Here is a 26,620-nt window from a genome sequence, read left to right on the forward strand (position 1 = left end):
ATGGTGAGACTCCCGATTCCCTCAGCTCTTCTCCCACAGGCTCTGCTCCAGGGGCACTGGGCTTGGACGGGCTTCCTGCTTCTCCCCAGGCCAGGCACGTCCTGCCCCCCCCCGCCCTGCCTCGCACTGGCTGCTGGACAGCTGCCCCTGCGATACGCAGCTTGGAACCCTGTCCCGTTGCCATGCTGCCTGCAGAGCTCGAGTACCGGACAGTCCTGGTGGGACGTCACCGTCACCGAGTCCTGATGCGGTGACACCAGGGTTTCTCAGCCTCAACACCGATGACACCTGGGGCTGGATAATTCTTGGTTGTGGGGGCCTGACCTGTACACAGGGAGGTTTAGCAGCACCTCAGGCCTCTACCTGCTAGATGCCAAGTAGCACCCCTCCCCCCACTTGTCACAACCCAGAATGACTCCAGACATGGCCAAAGAGCCCCTGGGGGCGGGTGGTCAGGCCATTCCCATTGAAAACCACTAGGCTTAGCTGTGGGTCAAGGGGCCAGACATCCCACGGGAATCCTGGCCATCATTTGACCAGCTCTGGGACCCCGAGGCAAGTGAGGGAACTGCTCTGAAACTCAGTTTCCTGTTGGCTCAATCGCAATCTTAACAGCACCTTACCTTTAGGGTTTCGATGAGATAATGCATGTAAAGCTCCTAGCATGCAGTGCTTACTTCGCACACAGTAAGCACTCCTTTAACGCACTGCTATTTCACATTTTCTGTTGACCCTTTTAAATGTTTATTATTTATTTATTTTCCCTTTTTATTGAATGTATAGGGGTGACACTGGCTAACAGAAATTACACAGGTTTCAGGTGCACAATTCTACAACACATCATCTGCATCCGTCTCCGTCTCTGAACCTTTGTGAAAAGGGATTTCGTGTTCGCTCTGTTCCAGGCAACAGAAGCAAGTTTCCTGAGAAAAACAGCTGTGGCAGTTCCTTCCATCCCTGGCTGTACTGCATGTCTCTTTGGAAAGCTTTTCTGTTAATTCCAATGCAAGATTAATTTGTGTCTTTCAAGCCTAATGAGATAGTTAGCTTGATTTATCTTCCCAGCCAAGTTCCGCCTAATTCTTTATCTGCATGTGGGTAGTCCAGGCATGCCATCTCGCTACTGGGAAAGCAGGCCGCGTCTGTTATAAATGAAGGACTCCAGAATGGGAAATATCACAGATTCACCCAGCGTGAGCCCAGCAAAGGCAGGCTGCATCCCAGGAGGGAAGCCATTATCAAATAAACCAGCTAAAATATGCAGCCCCAAACAGAGCTTGAATGCTAACGAGCCTCTGTTCTCCCCTGTGGGGTTCACATCAGAAATTCCAAATGATAAAAATGGGGTGTGTGTGTGCGTGTGCGTGTGTATGTGCGTGTGTGTGCGCGTGTGTGTGTGTGTGTGTGGAAAAACAAGAACAAAAACCTCATCCATTGTCTAAAAACCAAAAGACCTAGTGAACTAAGCTGAGTGAACGAGGCGCTAAGTGAAACGCTGAGGGTCCCGTATCTATCAGCTCCATGGACAAAAATTGGACCATGTATATTTTTTGTACATTTGGTGAAGTGCTCAGTATGCATAGGTGGACTTCATTTTCATGAAAGTTGGGAATAGAATCTTTTGCTAAGGAGCTTTCTGATGCATTTGAAAAAAATTGTTTTTGAATAGGTAACACTCAGGACTGTTTTGAACCACACCTGGTAGGCAGTGCAAGGTTTGATTTCACCAAATAAGAAAATCAGAGCCCCCTTCTCTGTGGACCTCAAATCTAAAGCAAGATATTATTATTATTTTAGCAAGATATATGAGACCATTTCAGGCTCCATTTGGTTTTCTTCCCTTAGGGCAAAATATTCTCTCTTCCTCTGCCTCCCCAGCATTCAAATGAAAATGCAGAAGCATCTTAGTAAATAAGTACAGGTTTTGCTCCCCTGGGGTAAGGGTTTTAAGAAAGGAAATCTCTAACACTAATCATGCATTGTTGGTGAAAGAGGAAGTTGGTTCAACTTTGGAGGGAAGTTCACAGTATCTGCGCAAAATAAAAATGTCATAACTCGTGATCCAGCAATTCTACTTCTAGGGATTTACCCCACAGAATTATCTGCTCCAATGGATGAAGATATACAACCGAGGATAGTTTCTGCAAATCTGGCTGCCACCTGATTTTTGTGAGTTTTATTGGGACCCCGTCAAGCCGGCTTGTTCACATCTGTCCACCGGCTGCCTCCGCACAGCAGCCCCACAGCTGAGTAGTTTCAACACAGACCATGTGGCCGAAAATTGAAAATAGTTACTGCCTGGCCTTTTACGAAACCGTTGCTGATCCCTGCTCCAGAATATTGTTGATAAGAATGAAAAACGGAAATAACAAAAATGTCCATGAGGAAGTGTGGCCCAGGCTGTTGATGTCTTAACCCACCCCCCTCAGCCCGCTACCTGCAGCTTCTGTGGATGGTGCCCCACCCCAAGCCCCCATGGCTCTCTGCCTGGGCCAGTCTATGCTAACAGGTGATTTATGGGGGGGGGGGCCTTGGGCCACTCGATATCAACTTGACATGGAAGGGTGGGGAGGCTAGATGAAGCCACTTGGACGGGCAGCCATACAAGGTGGACACCAGGGCCTGAGTGAGCTTCCCCGGTGGGCAGGACTCTGAGTGTGTGGCCAACACTGTTACGGGGGGAATGAACTGCTGTCCACAGGACTCCCCTGGAGGGGACAACTGGAAGCTCCTGCCTGGGCCCTCCCGGACTCTGCCCTCATGCCTTTCCCTTTGCTGGAATTAGCCTGGATCCTTTTGCTGTAATAAATGGTAACCATGAGTATAACAAGTCTTCTGAGTTTCCTGAGTCCTTCTAGCTTCTATGACAGCACTGAACCCGAGGGTGGTCTTGGGGCCCCCTGAGCTGCAGTTACACACGCAAAATAACTGCCTCCGTTTCCTGCCTCCCTTCCCCACTCGCTTGCCAGTGCTTCCTGGGATCCCCTTCCTAGTGGCTTGCCTGCACCCAAGTCATTGTTTTCGGATTAGATTTGGGAGGCACCCAGACTAGGACTGGCGGGGACTAATGAGATAATTTCTGATGTAACAATACCATGGAAACCAATGTCACAGTTAAAAATGACACAGACCTATATATACAAATGGGGAAATCTTCCAAGACCGATTGCTAGGAGACAAAAGCAAGTTGCAAAGCAATATATGTCAACACAATCTCGTTTTGCTAAAAACATATTAATAGACCGAATCGAAAACAGTATCTGGAGGAATGCTCACCAAACCCTTAAGAGTGACTCTCTCTAGGGAGGAAAAACAGAGGGGACTTCCGCTTTTCTCTTAGGTCAGTAGGTACAGTTTACACTTCTCACAAGTGCATATTGTGATGGAGAGGAAACAGGAAGAAATTAAGTGGCTGTCAGAGAATCCACAGCTAAGTCGCCAGAAGGGGGAGAAGACTAAAAGGAAGTCATATCCTACTATCCCCATTTGCAAAGTGCGTGGGGAGTCACTTGGCTGGGAAAGGTGGGAAGCAGCTGCGGCCGTCCCCGTCCGAGTTAACTGGCAGGCTCCGCACTCGCGAGTCACTTGGTCAAGTTACTCGGGCAAATCAGTTGGCAACTTTGAAAGTCCTTGAGAAAGCAAACGTTCAAAATGCAAATTACAGTAAGCTGAAGCTGAATAAAACCAATGCCTTCTAGTATAAAAGCTAACTGGGAGAATATCAAGGTTTGCCATCACTGAACATTCTAGGGACTGGCTACTTGCAGAAGACAGACAGGGGCTCAGCAACAGTGGGCCAGACACCTGCCCCCTCCACTTTATACGTCAGGAAACCCAGTCACTGAGCCGGCTGGTACTAAAACGCGCAGTATTTGCAGCAAATAACCTGTAAAGGAAGCACATTCCTCATAACTAGGTCCCTACAATCCTCCTCTTCGGAAACAATCACACCTAGACATTTTGTTGTAAGGCACCCCAAATGTCCCCACCGGCTGCGACAGGGGACTCCCTTTTACTGTAGTCACTATATATATGACAATGTATATGCTCCAATGTACCTTAGTCATCTGGAAGCACCTTCCCAATAGTGTGTACAATTAGAGAGTGGCAACAGGCGTCTGAACAGTCAGAACAGATGTCACAAAGTCATGCACAAATCCCAGGAAGAGGGCTCCTCACACTTTCTCTAAGAACCTACATCCTATTCATGGATGTAGACATTCTTCGACTGAACGTGGTCGTCTGGTTTCCTCACCTGCAGTCATTTAAATTAACTTAGTGGACTGTGACTACCTGATAGACACAAGGACTTTAGAAAGTACGGCAGAACTGAGCCCTTTGGTGAAGGGCAAACACCCTTTACTCCTTCACAGAGCTCAGGGATAGTCACTGTGTGACCGGGCTTTGAGGAAGTATGGAGAGTGACACTGCTTTGTTAAGCACCTACTATGTGCATGGCCCAGGGCTAAGCAGGCCGCGTGGATTAACTTAGTCTTCACGTCCACCCTCTAGCGTGGCGTTTCCCATTCTCAGCACTACTGACATTCTGGGCCAGACCGTCCTGGGCTGTGAGGGGGCTGTTCTGAGCATCGCAGAAAGTTTAGCAGCACATCTGGCCTCTGCCGACCAGATACCATTGGCAGCCCTCTCCAGTTGCAACAAGCACATGTATCTCCAGACTCTGCCCAATGTCCCCGGGGAGCATACCCACCCCCCTCCAATGAGAAACACTGCTCGAAGGGGCCCATCTTACAGGTGGGAGAGCAGGGCCTCGGGGTGCAGGGAGAGCATGCACCGCTCCAGTCAAGAATCCAGTTGCCCCGAGTGAGTCAGAGGCAAGTTGAGTCTTTCACATGTTGATATTTGCCGCAAAAATGAATTTGTTCTTCCCTCTTAGAGCTAAACTCTTTGGCTTGCTAATTTAGTTTGCCAAGATGATTCTGGAAGGGGAGCTGGATGACTTAGTGTGTGGGTGTGATAAACACTGCAAATTAAAAGGGAAAAAGAAACTTTACCAATGGGAGCCCATGTGACAGCTCCCCATTTTGCATGTTTGGTTCCCAAGGTGAAGCCCCATCTGCAGCTCTGAGCCTGCAGTGCAGTGCAGGGTGCCCCCAGATCATGGCTGTCCCCCGTAATCCACCTCTTGGGTGCTGGATGCACTAAGCCAGCAAAACCCATCCAGGCTGGTTCACGGTCTCCCTAATTCCTCACCACGGAGGGATCCCCACACTCATCAGGATGTTCATCGGTTATCTCAACCCTTGGAGGAGCCCCAAGCAGCCTACACAGACCTGTTTCCTGCCCTCCCCTGCCCTCCCCACAGGCCACCTCTGACACCCCAACAAAGGTGGTACCCATTCTTCAGCTTCTACAAAACCTTCCCAAATGACAACACTCCCTCTTTTTCCTTCTTCTCTCTGAAACCTAGAAGCTGTTGCAGGTTTTTCTTCAAAACAAGGTAGATCAGATCCCCCCCCAGAGCCTCCATTTCCCCATTTACACAACGGGTGAGCGCCTGTAGGTTTGAAGGCCTCTTTAGCTATGACATTTCTTTGGCTCTAAGAAATTTCATCCACGACTTAAGGGTGATGTTTTTTAAGCTCTTTCGGCTTTTTTGTGATTCATAGCAGCTGCTCGGACAGAACTTTTTTCTCCATGTTTTTCCTTCCAAGAGTTAAATGACAATTTAGATAACAGTATTATAATAATTAAAGAGCAGCCATAGTGAATCCTTAGTTCTGTAAATGAGGCACTGAGCAAAGTGCTTTAGATATATATTTTTTTACTTAATCCAAACCACAATCCTGCTAGGGGAGGTACTACTTACATCCCCATTTTAGAGGTTTAGAGGGTTAAGATGTTGAGGGCTCCAGGTCAACATGTGGCACCGCAGGAAAGAAACTCAAAGGTCAGCATCATTTTTCCTTCTCCCACCTCAGAAAGAAGTCTTAACCCCTCCCCCTCTTTCATTGACCCTGCCATGTGATCAGGACAAGGTCAGGAGTAGATACGTATTGTGCCATGTGCATTGAAAGGGAGTTAGATCCTCAAGCCAGCATGTAAGACAAGAGGTGCCAACAGTCAATGGCCCTCAAGAATCCCTCACGAAGGTGCCATGCTGGACACCTTCACACCGTCTTTCTAGGGTCGGGTATGGTCAGGTTTGCCTCAAGTGTCTGATTGGGTGGCTGCTTTTTCAAGCAAGCAGCAGACAAGGAAGTTGTCTTATGTTTAGGGGCTATCGATATGAACAAAACAATAATGGCACCTAACACTTATATAGCACTTACCATGTGTTTAACCTACACAATGACGCTATTCATACGAAAAGTACCATTATCTTCTTGGGCCAAAACAAGGAGATGAAATTCCAGAACAAATTCAGGGTAAGAGAAAATTGGGAAGTGGAGGGAAAGGAGCCCCCGAGAAAGGTCGCCGTGGCTTATGAATTAAATCTGTCTCTCCTTCCTCAAGACATAGAAGTCAAGGTTGAAAATTCTTTTAAAGCTCCTCTGGACCACAGCTGGACCACTGCTGTACGCCTGTGTGTGGGAACTGAGCCATGTGGAACCTGCGTGGAGGAAGCCGACATATGGTTTGAAGAATCACTTTCAGATCTGTGTGTGAATCACGCCGTCCTGGAGGATGCATTTAAAGTGTGGCTATAAAGTAATGTGCTTGTTTTTACAAGAACAGCCAAAATTGATACATCTGAGTGAGGATCGTCTTTGTACATTTGTTTTAGAGATGCTGGTGTTGCTTGGGGGAAATGTTCTCTCCAGACAAGACACAAGACACCTATTGAAGCTTTACGGGGATAATCAGTCAAATCTTCCCCTTCCATCTTCTAAAATAATTGAGAAATAGCTGAGAACATAAAGTAAAAATATCATGAACGCGAAAATCACTTGTGTGAAAGGTGACGTGAGTGGAGTCATATTAAAATAGAGCCAGAGTAGCAGTTCAGAGAAACTGCCCTTCACATTTTATTTTCTTTATCGTCTGAACTTGACTAAACTGCTACATTCCAAGCAGTCAGTAAGAATGAAAATATCCTGTTTTTTTTTGTTTGTTTGTTAATCCTCACCCAAGGATATTTTTCCATTGATTTTTAGGGAGAGTGGAAGGGAGGAAGATAGAGAGAAACATCAATGCAAGAGAGTCACATCGACTGGATGCCTCCAGCATGCACCCTAACCTGGGTCAGGGATAGAGCCTGCAACCAAGGCACGTGCTGTTGGCTGGAATCGAACCCACAACCCTTCAGTCCACAGGCCAATGTTCTATCCACTGAGCCAAACCAGCTAGGGACAAAATATCCTGTTTTTAAGGACTGATGAAATTAGACCTTGTGATGCCCAAATCGCCGACCAATCAATGAAGTATAAATCTAGCCTTTTTCCTAATGACTGAATCTCAAGCCAACCTGTGAAGAAGGAATCTAACTTTACCTTATCTTGCACCAATGAATTCTTCTTTAAAACAACTTACCTCATTTTCTTCCCTTTTTTCCTCATAAAAACCCTGGGCCCCTCTCCTGCAGGAGGGAACACTATTCGGGCTTCTGTCTGAATTGGTGTCCCAAGAATTGCAATTCCTTTGATCCCAAACAAATGCTTTTTGTTCGATTCTTACCTCCTAGATTTCTTTGGTTGAGACTTAGAAGACTTTTTAAAAATACCACACCACGAGTCACCAGAGAACTGCCAATGAAAATCACAACCACTCGTTTCACTTTTGTAAAATTTCCCCTCGATTTTGTTTTCTAAAGTATTATTTACAAAAATAAAATCCATCCACTTAAGTATACAACTGGATGAATTATAATCATTTTATACACATGTGTAACCACCACCACACTCGAGATATAGTTCTCCCCCTAAAAAAATTCCCTCTTGCCCTTACTCCTCCATCCCCTCCCATCCAAGTAGGCCCTCCACCCAGGCAGTCACAGATCTGCTGCTTTCTGTCCTATACTTTTTTGCCTTTTCTAGAATTCCATAGAAATAGAATCATACAGAATTATAGTAATTTCCTTAATATTTTTTTAGATTATCCATGTGTATGCATTAATATTTTCTTCTTTTTTACTGCTGGGTAGTATGGTATGGCTCTATCACAATTTGGTCATCCATTCGTAAGCTGAGGAACATTTGTATTGTTTCCACTTTTTGGCTCTTACAAATGATGCTTCTAGAAACATATGTGTACATGATTTTTTTGTAAACATGTTTTCATTCCTCTTGGGTATTTACCTTGGATTGGAGTTGCTGATTTGTAAGGTAAATATGTATTTAACTTTATAAGACAATGGCACACTATTTTCCAAAATGGTTACAGCATCTTGCATTCCCACTCGTTTTATTACTTTTTCACTCATTTTATTTTTAAAAAATTTCACACCCAGGTTTTGGAAGCCAGCAACCAATGTGGAGCTGCGTTGCCTATGCCAGCTAAGAAATACAAACTGTAATAAAATCTGAAGTAGATCTGAGGGGGCAGGGGAGGGTCAGGAGGGTCCATGGCTGCCGGTGATTGTTCTTCTGTACATTTCCATATGTTTGAATGATTACATAATGCATAATTAAAACTCAAAACAATTTCAAGGTAAAAAGAATGATTACAAAATCACCTCGTAGTTGTTCAGCACTTAATTTTCAAAGCTTGCTTAATTCACCCTTACAAGAATCCTTTTAAGGGGACAGGAGTTGGGGCCTCTCGGGCCACAGGATGACATTTGCCTTGCCCAAGTCATCTGTTTCAATTGCATGCTTCAAGAAGGCACAAAATAGTAAACAACTGTGTCACTTTTTGGAATTGCAAATTTTGATAATAGCTATCAAAATCGACAAACATGGATGCTCTAACCAAACAGTCCCGCTGCTAGGATCTTAGCTTGTGGTGCACTTGGGCATATAAGCAGAGAGACAGGTGCGTGGATGCTCAGTCCAATAGTGTTTGTAACTGCAAATAACGGGGATTAATCCCAATGTTACCAACAGGGGACTGACTAGACAAGTTGTTCTTCAACTCATGGGCTTAATGGAATATCATGCACCATTAAAAATACTTACAGGGCCCAGCTGGTGTGGCTCAGTGGTTGAGCATTGACCCATGAATCTGGAGGTCATGGTTCGATTCCCGGTCAGGGCACATGCCCAGGTTGCGGGCTCAGATCCCCAGCAAGGGACAGCCGATCAATGATTCCCTCTCATCACTGAAGTTTCTATCTCTCTCTCCCTCTCCTTTCCTCTCTGAAATCAATAAAAAAATACTTTAAAAAATACTTAGGGGGATCTGCACTCCACATCAGCCACACTGACCTCCTTGCTGCTTCCCCCACGGAGGGGCCTTTGCACTATTCCCTGTGGCTACAACACACTTCCCACAAAAACCCACGAGCACATTCCTGACCTCTCTCACGTCTTGGTTCAAATGTCACATTTTCTGTGAGGTCTTCCCCGGCCACCTTTTCAACAATGGCAACCCTTACCCACCCCTCACACTCCCCTCCCCCTGCTGCTGTTTTTCCTTAGCATTTAACATCATCTCTACGGGGCAGAATTCAGTTATTTGCTTTGTTATTGTTGTCTATCTTCCTCATTCAAGTATGAGCCTGATGAAACCAGGATTCCGTCTAATCTGTTCACTGCGGTAGCCACAGTGCCTGGCTCGTAAGGGGTGCTCAACGAATATTGGAGAACAAATATACATATGCTGATATGGAAACATGGGCAAGATATATTAAGTGAAAAGAACAACTTGCAGGAAAAAATATATTTTGGATGCTAGCAACAGAGGATAGAGATATATACATACATATACACAGATGCACACATACCACATATATACCTAGATACAGCACGCATACATATATACATATAATAACAATACTAAAGGCCATCAGCCCCCTTTTCCCCATGTATCCCTTCACATCACCACATGCACCTGTAAACCACAAGGTTGGGAAGAAGTAGAGATCTGACTTAAAAATACTGCACCCCTCTTCCCAAGAGGGCTCCCACCCCGTCTCCCGCTGAGCTGGCTACAGTCTACCCGCCCAGGCCACACCACCTGGGAAGCGGGGCCTGTTTGCAGAGCCAGATGTTTCCGTCTGCCCAAATTTTTACGGGCAGAAACAGGGAAGTCTTCTGAAAAATCTACCCAGGTGAGCAGGAATTCACTACTGGCTCTGCCTCCAAGTTCTGCACACTCAGGCAGCTAAAGAGGAACCACTGGGAATGATGAGCGGTTAAAATGCCACAAGGAGAATAAACCAGTCTCAAACAGGAACATAACAAAAGCCACTGGCTCCGAGCCAAGCCCACCTGCCTTTCAGAGCTGCCGAGGTCACCACCCCATCCCTGCAAGCTCCAGGAGGCTCTCGCTCAGGGCTCTCCACCTCAGCACCACTGACGTTCTCTGTTGTGGGCTGTCCTGTGCATGGCAGGATGTTTGGCAGCAGCCCTGGCCTATGCCCACTTGATGGCAATGGCATCCCTGAGCTGTGACAACCCAAACTGCCTCCAGACATTGCCAAGCGTCTGCTGGGGGAAATAATCAGCCTGGCCGACAACCACTGGTATAACTACTTTCCTATGTTAGCAGCGACCTGAGGCTTGCCAGACAAAAGGTATTTGGTGAATCTTTTGTAGGAACAGCTCTAGTTGGGCTGAATGCCACAAACCTGGAATTTGGTGGTGTGGGACCACCCCATGGGCAACGGGCACTCAGGGTGGCAGCGGAGCAAATTAGTTCAGGGTCCAGGCTGGCTCTTTTATTTGCCTGCCTGGATACCTGTGGCACCCGTGGCTGTGTTGTCACCAAAGCCTTCTCTTCCTGGACCAGCAGCTAGACTACATTTTCCAGCCTTCCTTGCAGGCAGCTGTAGCCAGTGGAGCCTGAGTGAAGTAGAAGTGATGTGAGTAACTTGCAGGCGCGGCCCATTAAAATTTCCCATTCAATCCTCAACTCTCTCTCTCACCGCTTCACCAGCTGGAGGGGAAACGCTCCAAGGCCTGGGAAGGTGGCAGAGCCACAAGATGGAAGGGGTCTGGGTCACTGAATCACCACACAGAAGGCCACTCGTAAAAGGAAAAAAGCTTCTATTGTGTTAAACCACAAAACCTTGTTATAGCAGCTAGCCCAGGGGTGGGCAAACTTTTTGACTCGAGGGCCACAATGGGTTCTTAAACTGGACCGGACCGGCCCGCTGGCCGTAGTTTGCCCACGGCTGAACTAGCCTCTTCTTAACTAATACAGTGACTTTTAGTAAGTCACTTGCGCTCTCCGAGCTTCAGTTAATTCCTCTGTCAAGTGGGGAGAATACCAGTACCTCCCTCATTTGGTTGCAATGAGGATCAATTGCGATATGCTCGGCACAGTGACTGGAACAAAGGTTGGTTCTTATTACTTGTGGGGAGAAGAGCTACCACAGAATTCCTGCTCTCCTCAATATTCCTTTTGACTTCTTCTCCAAGTCACACGCAATAACTTAGAAAAGAATGACTTGCCCCATTGCCAATCCTTGGGGACACGTTGGATCTTAGGGATACTTCTTGAAGCAGAGAAACCTCATTTTATCGTATGGTTGTCCAGGCATCTCTTAAATGTCCTGGCCCCTCCTTACCAAAGAGGCCACTGAGAGGCCACGGTGACCCTCAACAAGGACGGAAGGGGACCCCATCCAACTCTCCTTTGCTTCTCCAGCCCCAGTAAAATTAAAGCAGGATCAAATCTGAAAGCAGACCCATGACGGGGACTTTGACACCAAGCCAGTGGACACCATTCCTGGGCCTGCTCTGTAACTCAAGATCCTAAAGGGAGTGGCCAGCAGTTAAGCCCCCCAAACCCTCCCTCCCCTGGCCAGTGTGGGGCACCTCCTTCTAAAGACAGAGGGAAGGCCGAGCCCTTTCACTCACTCTGCTTATTCTTCACCCAAAGGTTTGTTTTTTTTTTCTGGTAAATAATGCCCTTCTCGCCTACGGCCATCTCTAGACATGACTGCCATGATATGCTATGTCCTCTTCTCTTTTAACATGGGGGTGGGGGTTAGGAAGGGGCCCAGGAAAGCAGTTTTCATGTCAAGTTACAAACAGGAGAAAACTGAAAATCACACGCACTGAGCATCTGCTAAGTGCTGAGTGTCCTTGCACACATGTCCGCATCCCTTAGGAAGGCAGGAGGCACATCTGTCTCGTTCACTTCTGTTTCCCCAGGGCCTAGCAGCCTTCATAGTCGGTGCTCAATTAATACTTATCATCTAAGCTCCTTACCATGACTCCTACTTATTGCTCTGACCTCATTGGCCTTTTTTCTCTTCTTTGAACAAAATAAGCTAATTCTTGCCCCAGGGCCTTTGCACTTGCCATTCCTCTGCCTAGAATGCTCCTCGCCCCTATCTCTGCACAACTGGCCCTTTCTCAGTTTATAGCAATGCTCAGGTCCTCTCGGCTGCCTGACTCTATTATTATTTAGGTGTCTATTTTTTTGTTTGTCTCACCCCAACTAGAATGCCAGCATAACAATGGATGACTTATTTCTGTCTTTCTGCTATTTCTCCAGCAATTAGTGCAGCATCTCAATATAGTAGGGGCTTCATAAATATTTGAGGCTGTGTAACCCAGAGATTGAGAGCCCGGATTCTGAGTTCAGGCAACTTGAGTTTGAATCCTGGCTCCAGGATCTCAGGCAAGCTACTTACCCTACTGCTGCCTCAGTTTCCTCTTCCAGAAAATGATGATTCCTGCACCATAGTGTTGCTATGAGGATTAAATGAGCTAATTTGTGTGAAATACTTGGAGCAGTGCCTGACACGAAGGAAGCTCCGTATGTGTGTTTGCTACTTTATTGTTAAAAACGGCATGAACAACCCTAAGGTAGTTCATTTATTATACGCATTTGAAAGATGGAAAATGGGTGCTGCTCAAGTTGATACAGCAACCAAGCTCCAGGAATCCATTTTTCTGACTCCTAAGCCACAGCTATCTTCACTACAGCAAAAGGTTTCCTGGAAATGTATGGAGACTGGTGACACTACCCTGCAGACCCTGGCATTTTAAAGGTTAAGCCTTCTCCCGCTCATGGGCAGCTCTGGGCTGGTGACGTCAGGACGGGTGATGAACAGAAAGATGCTCTTGGTCTCTGATGGTATTCTAGCAGGAGCCTTCATCTCACACACCCAGGCAAGCAGAGCCAGTGCCGAGGCACCAGGCAAGGCTGCACCGGGCCTTGGCTGGCTGGGTTCCCACACTACCTACCTCCGGCTCTGCGGGGACACGTGGGGTTGGATAAATGCCCAACCCCTTAATGTTCTCCCCCAGAGGAGTTGCCTGGAACGAGGATCCATCCAAAGGCACCCAAATCATTAAACAGCCATGAAAATGGGACAAAAATCCCAGAAGTCCTGGCAGCTGGCCTGGTCTTCAAAGGCTGTCACTGGAACCCGATGAATGTTTAAGACCCTGCCAAGGTTTACCGCCCGGCTGGGCTGGGCAGCCTCAGGGAGCTCTCCGGGGGAGAGGCTGGGGTGGGGGTGCCACTGTGGGCTCTGTGCTCTGCCAGGGAACCCCAGGGCAACAGGTCTCTGCTTCTATCCCCGACCAGTGGCTGGAGTTCTGCCTCTGCCCTCCCTATACACCTGCACTGTGCTAGCATGTTACACGCATCATTTCCTTTGTTCCCACAATGCTCTGTGAGGTGGCAACTGACATCTCAGACAAGGAAATCCTGGCTCAGAGGAGTTAAATCACTTGTCAAGACGGGGACGGTCCTTCACAGCTGATTCACCAGCACGTTCTGTTGACTCTGCCTCCAGTGCTACAGCCCCGAGTTGCTTCTCTGAAACCCTCCTGCCACCTCCCTGCTCCAGGCCACCATCACCTCTGTCCTGGGCCAGCACTATGGCCGCCCCGATGGGCACTGGCTCCCCGCTTGCTCTTCTACAATCCATTCTCCACTCAACAGCTGGAATATTTTAAAACACTATCCAGATCATAGCACTTCAATGGTCAAAACCCTCCGAAGACCTCTCTATGTACTTAGAAAGCGTGTGCGTGCACACACACACACACACACACACACACACAGTCTTATCGTACAGGCTGGACACACTGGGGTAAAGTGGGAGGACAGAGGAAGGGTCTGCTCCCTATTCACTCAAACCTGCAACAGTGTCACCCGGAGCGATTACAAATACAGATGCTCAGGCCCCACCCCAGACTGACAGACTCAGAATCTGCATTAAAAATACATATATACATATATATTATTGATTTCAGAGAGGAAGGGAGAGGGAGAGAGAGATAGAAACATCAATGATGAGAGAGAATCATTGACTGGCTGCCTCCTGCACGCCCCACACTGGGGATCGAGCCCACAATCTGGGCATGTGCCCTGACTGGGAATCGAACCGTGACCTCCTGGTTCATAGATTGACTCTCAACCACTGAGCCACGCTGGCCAGGCCAGAATCTGCATTTGAACAAGATCCCCAGGTGACCCATAGGCACTCCAGCTGTAGTGGTTAAGAGGGAGGAAGGCTTTGAAACCAAACGGCCTGCGTTGAAGCTCGGCTCAGCCACTCACGTGCTGGATGACTTGGCTGCGTGAACTCGCTTTACTAGAAGAGAGGTCCGGTCTTTGCTCCTGGCTCCTGGGAGGTGACCTCCAGGCCTCTGGAATGTCCTGCAGAAGTGCCTTTGTTTGCCTGGGGCTTGGGCCACTGGACAGTCTAATATGTGATCTATGATGGCAGCTTTAGGGCCATGCATTGTCAGCTCAGACCTCGGGAGAAACTGATGACGACGGTATGAGGCCCTGGAGACTGAAGGTCAGCCGCCGGACAGTGACTGAGCCGCAGTAAAAACGCTGGGCACGAAAGGCTCAGTACTCTTCCCTGGTTCGTAATACTCTGCGCACAATGTCACACTCAGTGACCAGGGGACGTAATGTGCCCATGACTCTTCAGGGAGGTGACTGGACCCTCCGCATCTGGACCCCTTGTCCTGTGTGTCTCTTTACTGGGCTGATTTTCATTTGCACCCTTTCGCTATCATAAAACTGTCGTCATAAGCAGTGCTGACCTCATTTGCTCTAGTAAATTATTGTACCCCAGGGTCGTCGCAGAGATCCCAAATGTGTAGCGAACTGGTCTGAAGTGAGGGTGTTTCTGGGAAGCCCTGAATCTACAGCTAATGTCCGAAGTGAGGCCAGTCTCCTGGGGATTGTTCTCTCAGGCTTTGAAGTTGGCTCGATTCGTTGTACTTCCTTACTCTGAACTTGTTTCCCCAACTGAAAAGCAGGCATGAAATACATCAGACTTCAAATGCTTGTTGCAAGATTAAGTGAGACAATGAACACTTAAGAGGTTCAGGATACATGTAAGTACTATGTCCTTGTTGTTTAGACGAGGAAACTGAGCTGCAGAGGGGTAGAGCAATTTGCCCGTAGTCACAGTCTGAAGCCAGGTCTGGCTGACTTTGCCCACAGTGCAATACTGTCTGCTCATGACCGGTTAACGCTTTCTGGGAAGGGAAGGACAGCAGTTCCTGAGCTGGGGGCCCAGGAACCTGCTAAGGAACTCGGGGATCCTCCGGGGGGGTGAGTCACTCACCCCCATCCCAATGCTTCCAACTGTTTCTGCTTCTGGGATCCACAGGACATGAATATTGAACTTTTTAATATTATACCATAGTTCTCTTTTTCCCCCTTCTGTTCCACTTTTCCCCAGTCTTTTTACTCTGTTGCTTAGACTGCATACTTTCTCTTGATCTGTCTTCAAGTTCATGAACTCTTTCCTCTGTCATCTGCATTCTGCTTTTGAGCCCATCCAGTGAATATTTTGTTTCAGTTATTGTACTTTTCCATTCTAGGAGTTTCATTTGGATCTTTTTTATATCTTCTATTTCTCTACTGATCTGCTGATATTCTTCAACTTACCATTCTTCTCTAGAGGTTCACCCTTACTTCTTGGAGCATGGTTATTATAACTGCTTTAAAGTCTTTGATAATTCTAACATCTGGGTCATATTCTAGTTGGTGTCTACTGATTATATTTCCTCTAAGAATTTGCCAGCTTTTGCTGGTTCTTCATAAATCAAGTAATTTTGGATTGTATTCTAGACATTTTGAATATTATGTTACAAAACTCTAGGTCTTGTTTAAATCCTATTTAATATGTTGATTTTTTTTTTTTTTAGTTGTAGCTGGCAATTGACCAGATTAGGTTCAGACCACAAGTTCTAGCCAGCCTTCTGTGTGCTGTTATTCCATGTCAGTTTGGTTTTGAAAGCCTTTGCAGGTTATTTGTATCGGTCCCCCAGGAGTCAGCTCAGGACCTAGGTGGTGGTCTACCTGTAGTTTAGTTCTCACAGTCTCTGGTGTACTGTACTGTTGAGGGTCATAGCCACTCACGTGTAGCTCAGGAATGGGCCCAGGAGTTTATTTATTTATTTATTTTTAAATATATTTTTATTGATTTTTTTACAGAGAGAAAGGGAGAGAGATAGAGAGTCAGAAACATCGATGAGAGAGAAACATCGATCAGCTGCCTCCTGCACATCTCCCACCGGGGATGTGCCCGCAACCCAGGTACATGCCCTTGACTGGAATTGAACCTGGGACCTTTCAGTCCGCAGGCCGACGCTCTATCCACTGAGCCAAACCGGTCTCGGCAATGGGCCCAGGAGTTTATACGTAAGTTTATGGGACCCCTTCGTGAGGAGCTGCCTCCTTTCTGCAATCTTCCCCACACTCTAGCTCTTAGGGGCCCACTTTCATGCCCCTTTGGCTAGAAAGCAGTGGCTTCAGTGTCCCCACTCTGCCTCTCGCTTCCCATGACTGGGCGGGGCTTGGAGCCAAGTGCCTGCTGCCAACTCCTTTTACACATTGCCAACCCCAGGGCACTTCTGGGAGCACAAACTGGTCTGGTTCTGTGGCTGGTTGGCACAGCTTTAGTGTCAATCCCTGGCTCCCAGACTGTACCAGCTGGTAGCTTTGGGGTGATGGTGATTAGGTGAGGAAGATGAGGGGGAGATAACCATAGGCAGCTGGGCTGAGCTATTCATCTCCAAAGTGCCAGGGTTTCACCTCTCAGGCACATTGTGATGATTAAAACAGCAGATGTGATCTTCCAAGTGACTTCTGGGATGGATGGGTCCACATGCTCATTTGCCTTTAGTTCCCATAATAGGAATGATCTGCTACATTTTACACAAGAGAAAGTTGGAACTCAGAGAGGTGGAGCCATTTGCTTGAAGTCACACAGCTAGTTAACAGTGGGGCCAAGATGCAAACCCAAGTACGTGTAACTCTAGGGTCTCCTCTTCTATGGCCGGGTCCATCAATATCATCATCATCATCATCATCATCATATCTGGTATTTACTGAGCACTAACTACGAGGAAGGCCCTGTCTAAAAGCTTTTGATATGAAGTATCAAGATAGGAAGGTTATGCCCTAGCCAGTTTGGCTCAGTGGATAGAGTGTAGGCCTGCAGACTAAAGGGTACTCTGGTCAAGGGCAGGTACCTTGGTTGCAGGCTCCTCCCTGGCCCAGGCCCTGGTTGGGGCTCATGCAGGAGGCAACCAATTGATGTGTTTCTCTCGAATCGATGTTTCTTTCTGTCTTTCTCTCTCTCTTCCACTCTCCCTAAAAATCAATGGAAAAATATCCTCGGGTGAGGATTAACAACAACAACAAAAAAGATTGGAAGGTTATAACAGAGGACACTCAAGTTCAGAAAAGGGATATCATTTGCCCAAGGTCACACATACTTGCTAAGTGGTGTGACATTTGAACTAAATTGTATCTCACTCCAATCTATGCTTTGCATGGCTGTTCAACTGTCTCTGTAGGAGGCAGAGCTGGGCCTGGTGCCCAGTACGTTGGGCTGGGAGGGTAGAAGCCATAGGCTGCTGGGAGGCTGCAGAGAGGAGGAGTGGCATGGGTGGGCTGAGGCCAGAGGCCAGATCCTGGAGAACATCTGTGCCACAGAACAAATCCACAGCATCTCTCCATCTCAAGGGAGTTTCTGGCTCACAGAGAGGGGCTCTGCCCCTCTCACACTGGCTTCCTGTGCTGGAAAACCCCGGCTTCTCCACTGTCCCACTACTCAAACCCTGACACTTTCAACATGTCCTCCGATGCCCATTCAATCTGGGGTCGTCCCAGGCAAGAGGGTGGCAGCACGTGTCACAGACCTCCCATCTCATTCTCCACCATGCCTCCCCTCCCAGCTCATCTCACCAGCAGATTCAATTAACCAATTTGATGCTACAGCTGCAGAAAGCCAAGCAATTATGGAAAATAGACCAGGTGCCTTGGAACTCACTCAGAGGGGCCAGAGAGGCCTCCAAGCAGACAGCGGGGTGGGGTGGAGGCAGGACAGTATAGGCTTTATAGTATAGACTCTATTGGGTTATCTGCCTTTACTTACTTACTTATTTATTTATTTACTTACTTACTTACTTATTTTTGTTTTTTAATATTGTTCCATTGATTTTTAGAGAGAATGGAAAAGAGAGAGAAAGACAGAGAGAAATATTGATGCGAGAGAAACACATCGATTGGTTGCTTCCGGGGCCAGGGAGAAGCCTGCAACTGAGGTACGTGCCTTTGACCAGAATCGAACTCAGTACTCTTCAGTCTGCAGGCCAAGGCTCTATCCACTGAGCCAAACTGTCTAGGGCTGCCTCTTATTATTTAGAGAAGTTTTTCATTCAGTACAGTCTAAAATAAATTTTTTTTTTACTTTTACAATTTTCCTGGTAATAATAGAAACTTCAAACACCTTAACTTCATTTTTGTCTTTGCATTGTTTGACATTTTCATTCTATTTATTTTAAACCCCACAAAACATTACTATTACTATCACTGTTCTGTACGTCAATAGTCAATCAATATTCAGTTCTCTTATATGCCTATTAATTCTTTTGATTGTTCTTTATTACTTTATTCATTCTTTCAGTTTCCCTCTGTGATTATTTTCTTTCTCTAAGAAGCTCTCCCTATAATGTAGGTCTTATAGAAACAAATTCTCCTGCTTATTCCCCCCCTAAGAATACCTTTGTTTATCTTCATTTTTAAAAGACATTTTTGCTGGGTATATAAATAACAGCTGGAAGTTATTTTCTTCCAGTACTTTAAGAGAATGCCATTTATTTTGTTCTGATTCATATAATTTCTTTTGCAAAGTCAGTGGGAAGTCTTAATGTTGCTGCTTCTTCCTTGCTCCGAGATGTTTTTCTGAGAAGAGCCAATTCTTTCTCAGCAACTCACAGCCTTATGAGCCTTAATGCTTTGCTACTCTTAGAACCCCACTCCCATAAAAACATTTTCTGAAAAAGGGAACTCTTCCTCAAAAGAAAATGTCATATGAGTTAAGAGAATGTAATTTTTTCCATATCATGGTACATGTTTTATCTCTTTTGAAATTAACATTTTTTCACTCTCCCTTTGCACATTTGAGGGGCTCTTCTTTTGAACACTATTTTGAACACTATTAAAGAGTTGGTTAGTGCTTATTTTATTTAGGACAAGGCAAGTGCTTTCATTTCCCAGTATCAATGTTTTTTAAATATCTAAGAACATTTTAACTGTGTTATTGAATATTAATTATGTTCTATTTTGCATTCTTTAATTTTTAAAAATTGTTCTTTTTTTGAATATCTGACTCTAAATAGTCTTCACACCTGTCTTAACTTCTCCCATATTCTGTTTCTTATTTGGATTTTTCATTAGCAGAAATTTTATAAGAATTATATATTCCTCTCCAAATAACCAATAATTCTACCTAAAACTTAATACATACAGTCTATTTTAGAGACTGGTTACGTATTTATAAATTCTTTATGCTCTACAAATTTCTCAAAAGATTGATACAATTTAATGTGTGTATAGTTTTCCACACACTCTCTTATGTTCCCTTGCAATTTTCTGAACTAATCTCATGAAAGCCAATGTGTTGTTTTTTTTTAATTTGGTATAAATATACATAGTAAAATTCACAGTTTTGACAAATGTATACACTCATGTAACCAACATCCCAACAGAGATATAGAAGATGGTCATACCTCTTTAAGTCCTCCTGTTTTCCCCTTACCAGCCAATCCCTTCCTTACCAGAAGAACCACTATTCTGATTTCCATCCTCATATATTCATTTTTTTCCATGTTCTTGAACTTGATATCAGTGGAACCATATTATGTGTATACTTTTGTGTTTGGCTTCTTTCACTCAAAAATTTTTTGAGAGCAACTGATATTGTTGAATTGATTTATTCCTCTTTGTTACTGAGTAGTACTTCTCATATATCAAAATTTGTTTTTCCAGTTTCCTGCTGATGGACATTTGGGTTGCTTTGGAGTTCAAATTAGATTTTTTTTTTATTGTTTAAAGTATTACATATGTCTCCTTTTTTCCCAATTGACCCTCCACCCCAACCATTCCCACCCCCCAGGACAAGCCCCCACTGCCCCAGTGTCTGTGTCCATTGATTATTCTAATATGCATGCATACAAGTCCTTTGGTTGATCGCTTACTGCTCCCCCCCCCCACTCTGCCTTCTAAGGTTGGACAGGATGTTCATTGTTTCTTTGTCTCTGGATCTATTTTTGTTCATCAGTATGTGTTGCTCATTAGTATATCCCACATATGAGTGAGAGCATGTGATATTTATCTTTCTCTGACTGGCTTATTTCACTTAGCATAATGCTCTCCAGGTCCATCCATGCTGTTGCAAAAGGTAAGAGTTCCTTCTTTTTTATAGCAGTGCAGTATTCCTTTATGTAGATGTACCACAGTATTTTAATCCATTCATCTGCTGATGGGCACTTAGACTGTTTCCAAATCTTAGCTATTGTAAATTGTGCTGCTATGAACATAGGGGTGCATATGTCCTTTCTATTTGGTGTTTCTGGTTTCTTTGGATACATTCCCAGAAGTGGGATTACTGGGTCAAATGGGAGTTCCATTTCCAATTTTTTGAGGAATCTCCATATTGTTTTCTACAGTGGCTGCACCAATCTGCATTCCCACCAGCAGTGCACGAGGGTTCCTTTTTCTCCACATCCTCACCAGCACTTGTCATTTGTTGATTTGTTGATGATAGCCATTCTGACAGGTGTGAGATGGTAGCTCATTGTCGTTTTGATTTGCATCTCTTGGATGATTAGTGACTTTGAGCATGTTTTCATATGTCTCTCGGCCTTCTGTATGTCCTCTTTCAAAAAGTGTCTATTTAGGTTCTTTGACCATTTTTTATTGGATTGTTTATCTTCCTTTTGTTAAGTTGTATGAGTTCCCTGTAAATTCTGGAGATTAAACCCATATCTGAATAGCACTGGCAAATACGTTCTCCCATGCAGTGGGCTTTCTTGTTGTTTTGTTGATGGTTTCTTTTGCTGTGCAGAGCTTTTTATTTTGATGTAGTCCCATTTGTTTATTTTCTCCTTAGTCTTTCTTGCCCTAGGACCTGTGTCTATAAAGATATTGCTACGACATATGTCTGTAATTTTGCTGCCTATGGAGTCTTGTAGAGTTTTTATGGTTTCCCGTCTTACATTCAAGTCCTTTAGCCATTTTGAGTTTGTTTTTGTGTGTGGTGTAAGTTGGTGATCTAGTTTCATTTTTTTTGCATGTATCTGACCAAATTTCCCAGCACCATTTATTAAAGAGGCTGTTTTGACTGCATTGTATGCTCCTGCCTCCTTTGTCAAATATTAATTGAGTATAATGGCTTGGGTCAATTTCTGGATCCTCTATTCCAGCGGTTCTCAACCTGTGGGTCGCGAACAATGAAAATACATCCTGCATATCAGATATTTACATTACGATTCATAACAGTAGCAAAATTACAGTTATGAAGTAGCAACGAAAATAATTTTATGGTTGGGGGTCACCACAACATGAGGAACTGTATTAAAGGGTCGCGGCCATAGGAAGGTTGAGAACCACTCTAATTAGAAAAGAGGATCAGAGTGATTATTTCCGTCCAATATGACTAGAACCATGACAGAGATAAGCACAGGATAGCACTGGGGCCCCAGGGGAGGGTACCTTGCACAGACAGGAAAGGGTAATTAGAAAGACTCCTAGAGTACATGCCCTTAACCGGGATCGAACCTGGGACACCTCAGTCCACAGGCCGACGCTCTATCCATTGAGCCAAACCAGTCAGGGCCCTTCTCCTCTCTTCTTTCTCCCTAGAAGAAGGAAAGGAGAAAGGCAGAGGGTTTTGAATCCATACTAAAAGGAGGGAAAAAGAACTCTACAGGGACAAAGAGCAGTCCAAGTAAGATCCCAGAGGCTTGAAATAGTGTACAAGTTGGGGAATTATGATGTGTTCCAACCATAAAGTGAAAGAAAGGATGGAAGGAGATGAGGTTGGAGAAAGGGGTCCCAGGCTGTCCTCACATGGAAGTCATTACAAAGCCTCTCTTTCCCACACTACCTCCTCACGCTCTTTCTCCCTTTCACCAGGTTCATCTATTTGCTTTAAAATAACCCCTCAATTGAAAACTGAAAACAATTCAGGAAGGAAGACTTGCAACATAAATGGCATCTGTGAATGCTCGGGAAATTGATCCGTTATATACATCATTCTTTTTGAGGTTGTTTTATCGTCCTTCGAAAAGCCTTGACTGGTTTGGCTCAGTGGATAGAGCGTCGGCCTGCGGACTGAAGGGTCCCGGGTTCGATTCCGGGCGAGGGAGGGGCGGGGGTGGGGCGAGGGCTCGTTCCAGGCCTTTACATATATTAAGCCATTTTGGACTTGACAACAATCTACTGAAGCAAGGACCATTATCCCCACCTGACAGATGAGGAAGCTGAGGTACTGAGTGGCCAAGAAAAGTGCCAAGTTCACATAGTGAACCCCAGGCATCTGTGCTTGCCCTCTCAGAGGGGCAGTGAAAGAATGGTGACTGGTCTCAGGGAGACAGTCTGCAGGGGGCCAGCCTCGGCATCAGGCACTACCCTCAACTGCTCCGAGGGAGTCTGGTTTCTGTAGACATTAAGCTACATTTCTTTTCTCTTTCTTTTTTCCCCCCAAATTGTGGTAAGATAGCATTTACCATTTTAATCATTTCTTAGATAAACAATTCAGTGGTATTAAGACAATTCACACTGGTTGTGCAATCACCTCCGCCGTCCACCTCCAGAATCTTTTCCTCTTCCTAAACTAAAACTCTGTGCCCATGGAACAGTAACTCCCCATCCTCCCTCCTCCCCTCAGCCCTTGTAACCTCTATTCTACTGTCTGTCTCTACCAATCTGACTCCTGGGGTACCTCACACCAATGGAATCATACGGTGCTTCTGCTTTCATATCTGGCTTACTTCACTTAGTGTAATGTCCTCAAGGTCCATCCACGTTGGAGCAGGTGTCAGAATCTCGTTCCTTCTAAGGCTGAATAACATTCCACCATATGCATAGACCACCTTTTGCTTATCCATTTATCCACCCATCGATGGACACTTGGGTTGCTCCCGTCTTTTAGCTATTGTGAAACATGCTGCTCTGAACATGGGTGTGCACATATCTGAGTCCTGCTCTCAATTCCTTTGGGTGTACACCCGGAAGTAGAATTACAGTAATTCCATTTAAAAAATTTTAGCAGCCATCAGCAAGCTGCATATCTTTTTATGTTTTTTTTCTCTCCCCACCCCCCACTTCCAATTACAGCCCAATAACCTCAGTGGCCAACCCCACTCCACATTCCTGGACCGCATATTGCTAGCCCAGGAGTTGAAAAGCAATTTCCTCCATCTTTTCTTTAAACTTCAGCTGCAGAAATCACCTGATTGAAGATTACAGAAGAACCCTTTCCCACACAGGAAAGAAACTGCTCAGGAGCCCAGCCCACCATAATTACAGGCTTTTTTTACCAGGATTCTTGGCAAATGCTCAAATTGCACATCAACCTTACTTTTCTTATGAAGTGTTTGGAAACAAGTTAATGGGCTTGGAGGTAACAGCTCTTTCCCCTCGTTATAAACAACGCAAGCTAGAACCTTACGGATTTGGATTCAGGAGAACAATGGCTTTGTCTAGATATATATCAGCTCAGTCTGCATTCTCTCATTATTCCAGCCAGTGCCTTTTATGAAAAATGTCACCCAGCTGGATTTCCACTCATAGCCATGGTTCTGAACCTGACTGAGCATTAGAAATATCTGGGGTGCTTTAGAAACATATCGAGCCCAGGCCCCCCACACAGTCTAACTGAATCATAGTCTCTGGGGGAGGGTGTGCCCCCTGGTAGCATTTTAAAGTTCCCAGCTGATTCTGAAGTGCAGCCAGGGTCGAGAATCCTTACCTAAGGGGACAGGCAGGCCTGCAATCTTTCCTTGTCTATAAAGAACATTTCCAATGGGCTTTTAACCTGAGGAGAGGGAACCCTGAGCCAGGGGCCCAAACCCGTGTTTAAAAGAGAGAAGCAAGTCTTCCATGAACGGAGAACACAGGCCTTGTCTGAGGGGTGCAGTTGATGACAACCACCTCAGGTAGGGTGGGTCCAATGAGAGATGTGGGGGGTGCGGGGTTGGGGGTGCCGCTCCAGTTTGAGGCTTCTACCTTATGGGGTTTATGGGTTTCAAAAAACCTCGGAACTACAAGCAAAATTTTCTGTTCCCTCTGTATTTTTCTAAGGTGGGTCATCCAGAGTTCACATCACATTCTCGGAAGCTCTGTCACACACCTCCCCCCGCACCCGGGAATGAATAACCCCCGCTTTTACCATAGTGTTCCACGCGGTGGTATATAACGCAGTTACTGAAAATAAAGAGTTAGATGCTTTCTCATTTACATTCACCTGGAAGGACTGAACACACTCATTGTTAATGACGCAGAAGCACGTTTCAGAGTGATGTCCACAGAATGGTCTGGAAGCCCCACAAGAGCAGAGATGGTCTGTTTTGTTCACGGCTGCATTCCAGTACTTGGAGACAGTGTCCAGCTCAGAAAAGGTGCTTCATGCACACTTCCTGAATTAATGATCACCTTCTTTTAAAGAACTGAATCCTCTACATGTGGATGATGTTTGTGTGAACAAGGAGAAGTGTGTGGAATGATTCACACCTGGACAGTAAAGGTGCTGACTTCAGAGCGCAGGGAGTGGAAGGGGGATGATGAAGACAGTAAGATTTCCTTTTAATAAGAGTTAACAGCCCTGGCCGGTTTGGCTCAGTGGATAGAGCGTTGGTCTGCGGACTAAAGGGTCCTGGGTTCAATTTCGGTCAAGAGCACATGTCTGGGTTGCGGGCTCAATCCCCAGTTGTGGGTGTGCAGGATGCAGCCAATCAGTGATTCTCTCTCATCATTGATGTTTCTATCTCTCTCCCTCTCCCTTCTTCTCTAAAATCAATAAAAATATATTTTTTAAAAAAGGCTAGGTGCTAGGCACAGTGCTCAGCATCCCCCTCATTTAATTCATGCTACAATCCTTCGAAATGCTGTTGTACAGCGATCCCCATTTTACAGATGAGAAATACCTAAGCACACAGATCTTGTCCAAGGCCACAAACCCAAGGGTCAGGCGCCCTCCTCCCCCACATATAGCCCATGCATTTCACCCCTCTGCTCTTCTGATTCCTTGTCCTTACACATCTTTGGGTTGTGTCATTCATTATAATACCCATGTGCTACATTCTTCATGAAATATAACAGTGTCAGGGCTTTCCATATGGGCTCTCAATGACCTCCGCCCCCACTCCCGCGACCAGTGCAACATTAAGTCCTTGATTCTCGGTAGGGATTTAGGAATCGATGTTCCATGCGTGGATCTGATTTTGGTTCAATATAGAGTGGACCCTTGAACAAAGCCGGAGTTAGAGGTGCTGACCCCATGCAGTCAAAATCTACGGGTAACTAGTCAGCCCTTCACATCTGTGGATTCCTAACTGTGTATCGAAAATACGGTTGCCCCCTGAATGACACAGGTTTGAACAGCGTAGGTTCACTTACACACAACTTTTTCAATAAATACTTACTGAATAAAGTATAAATACTAAATACTTATTGAAATCAACAAGTATTTATTGAATAAATAAGGTTTAACTGTAGTTCCCACTGCCTGCCCTCCAACATTTACAGATTCAATGGAAGGTCTTGTGTTTGACCTAAAATCTCAGGGACAGCAGGGTCCTTGGACAGCAGCCACACAGGCTGCATCAGATAGAATCGGTACACTACCTGCTTAGGGCAGGCATCCCCTAATTGGCTGCAGACTCTCCTGCTGACGGGCCCCGAGAAAGCTCAGAACCAACCTGCCTGGAGGGGTCTCGGAGCACGGAACATTTCCAGTCTTGGTGATGAGAAACAGTAAGCTCCTGCAGAGGAAGCCCTGCATGCAAGGGGGTTTCAGCCATGGCCTGCTTCCTTGGAGACCTGCAGCCAAGGACTCTAGACTAGATCTAAACCAATGAGAGCTGCCAATTACCCCAGAGCAGGACTCGTCAAAGTACAACGTCAGATCCCCGATGCCAGCACCACCTTGTGCTTGAGGAAATGCAGATCCTTTGATCTAACAAGAGTTAACAAGACCAGAGCTTGAATCCTAGTTCTACCAGCGTGAGAAGCTGGGTGGGTTGTTAAGCCTCAGTCCTCAGCCCTATCAATT

The 26,620-nt window shown here is 45.7% G+C and overlaps 1 pseudogene; it reads right to left on the reverse strand.

The window, feature by feature from the left end:
- The window catches only part of LOC102432983, a 31,508-nt pseudogene that overhangs the window by 1,537 nt on the left and 3,351 nt on the right, over nucleotides 1-26,620 (reverse strand).

The sequence above is a fragment of the Myotis lucifugus genome, unplaced genomic scaffold (genome assembly GCF_000147115.1).
Source record: "Myotis lucifugus unplaced genomic scaffold, Myoluc2.0 scaffold_324, whole genome shotgun sequence".
Lineage (NCBI taxonomy): Eukaryota > Metazoa > Chordata > Mammalia > Chiroptera > Vespertilionidae > Myotis > Myotis lucifugus.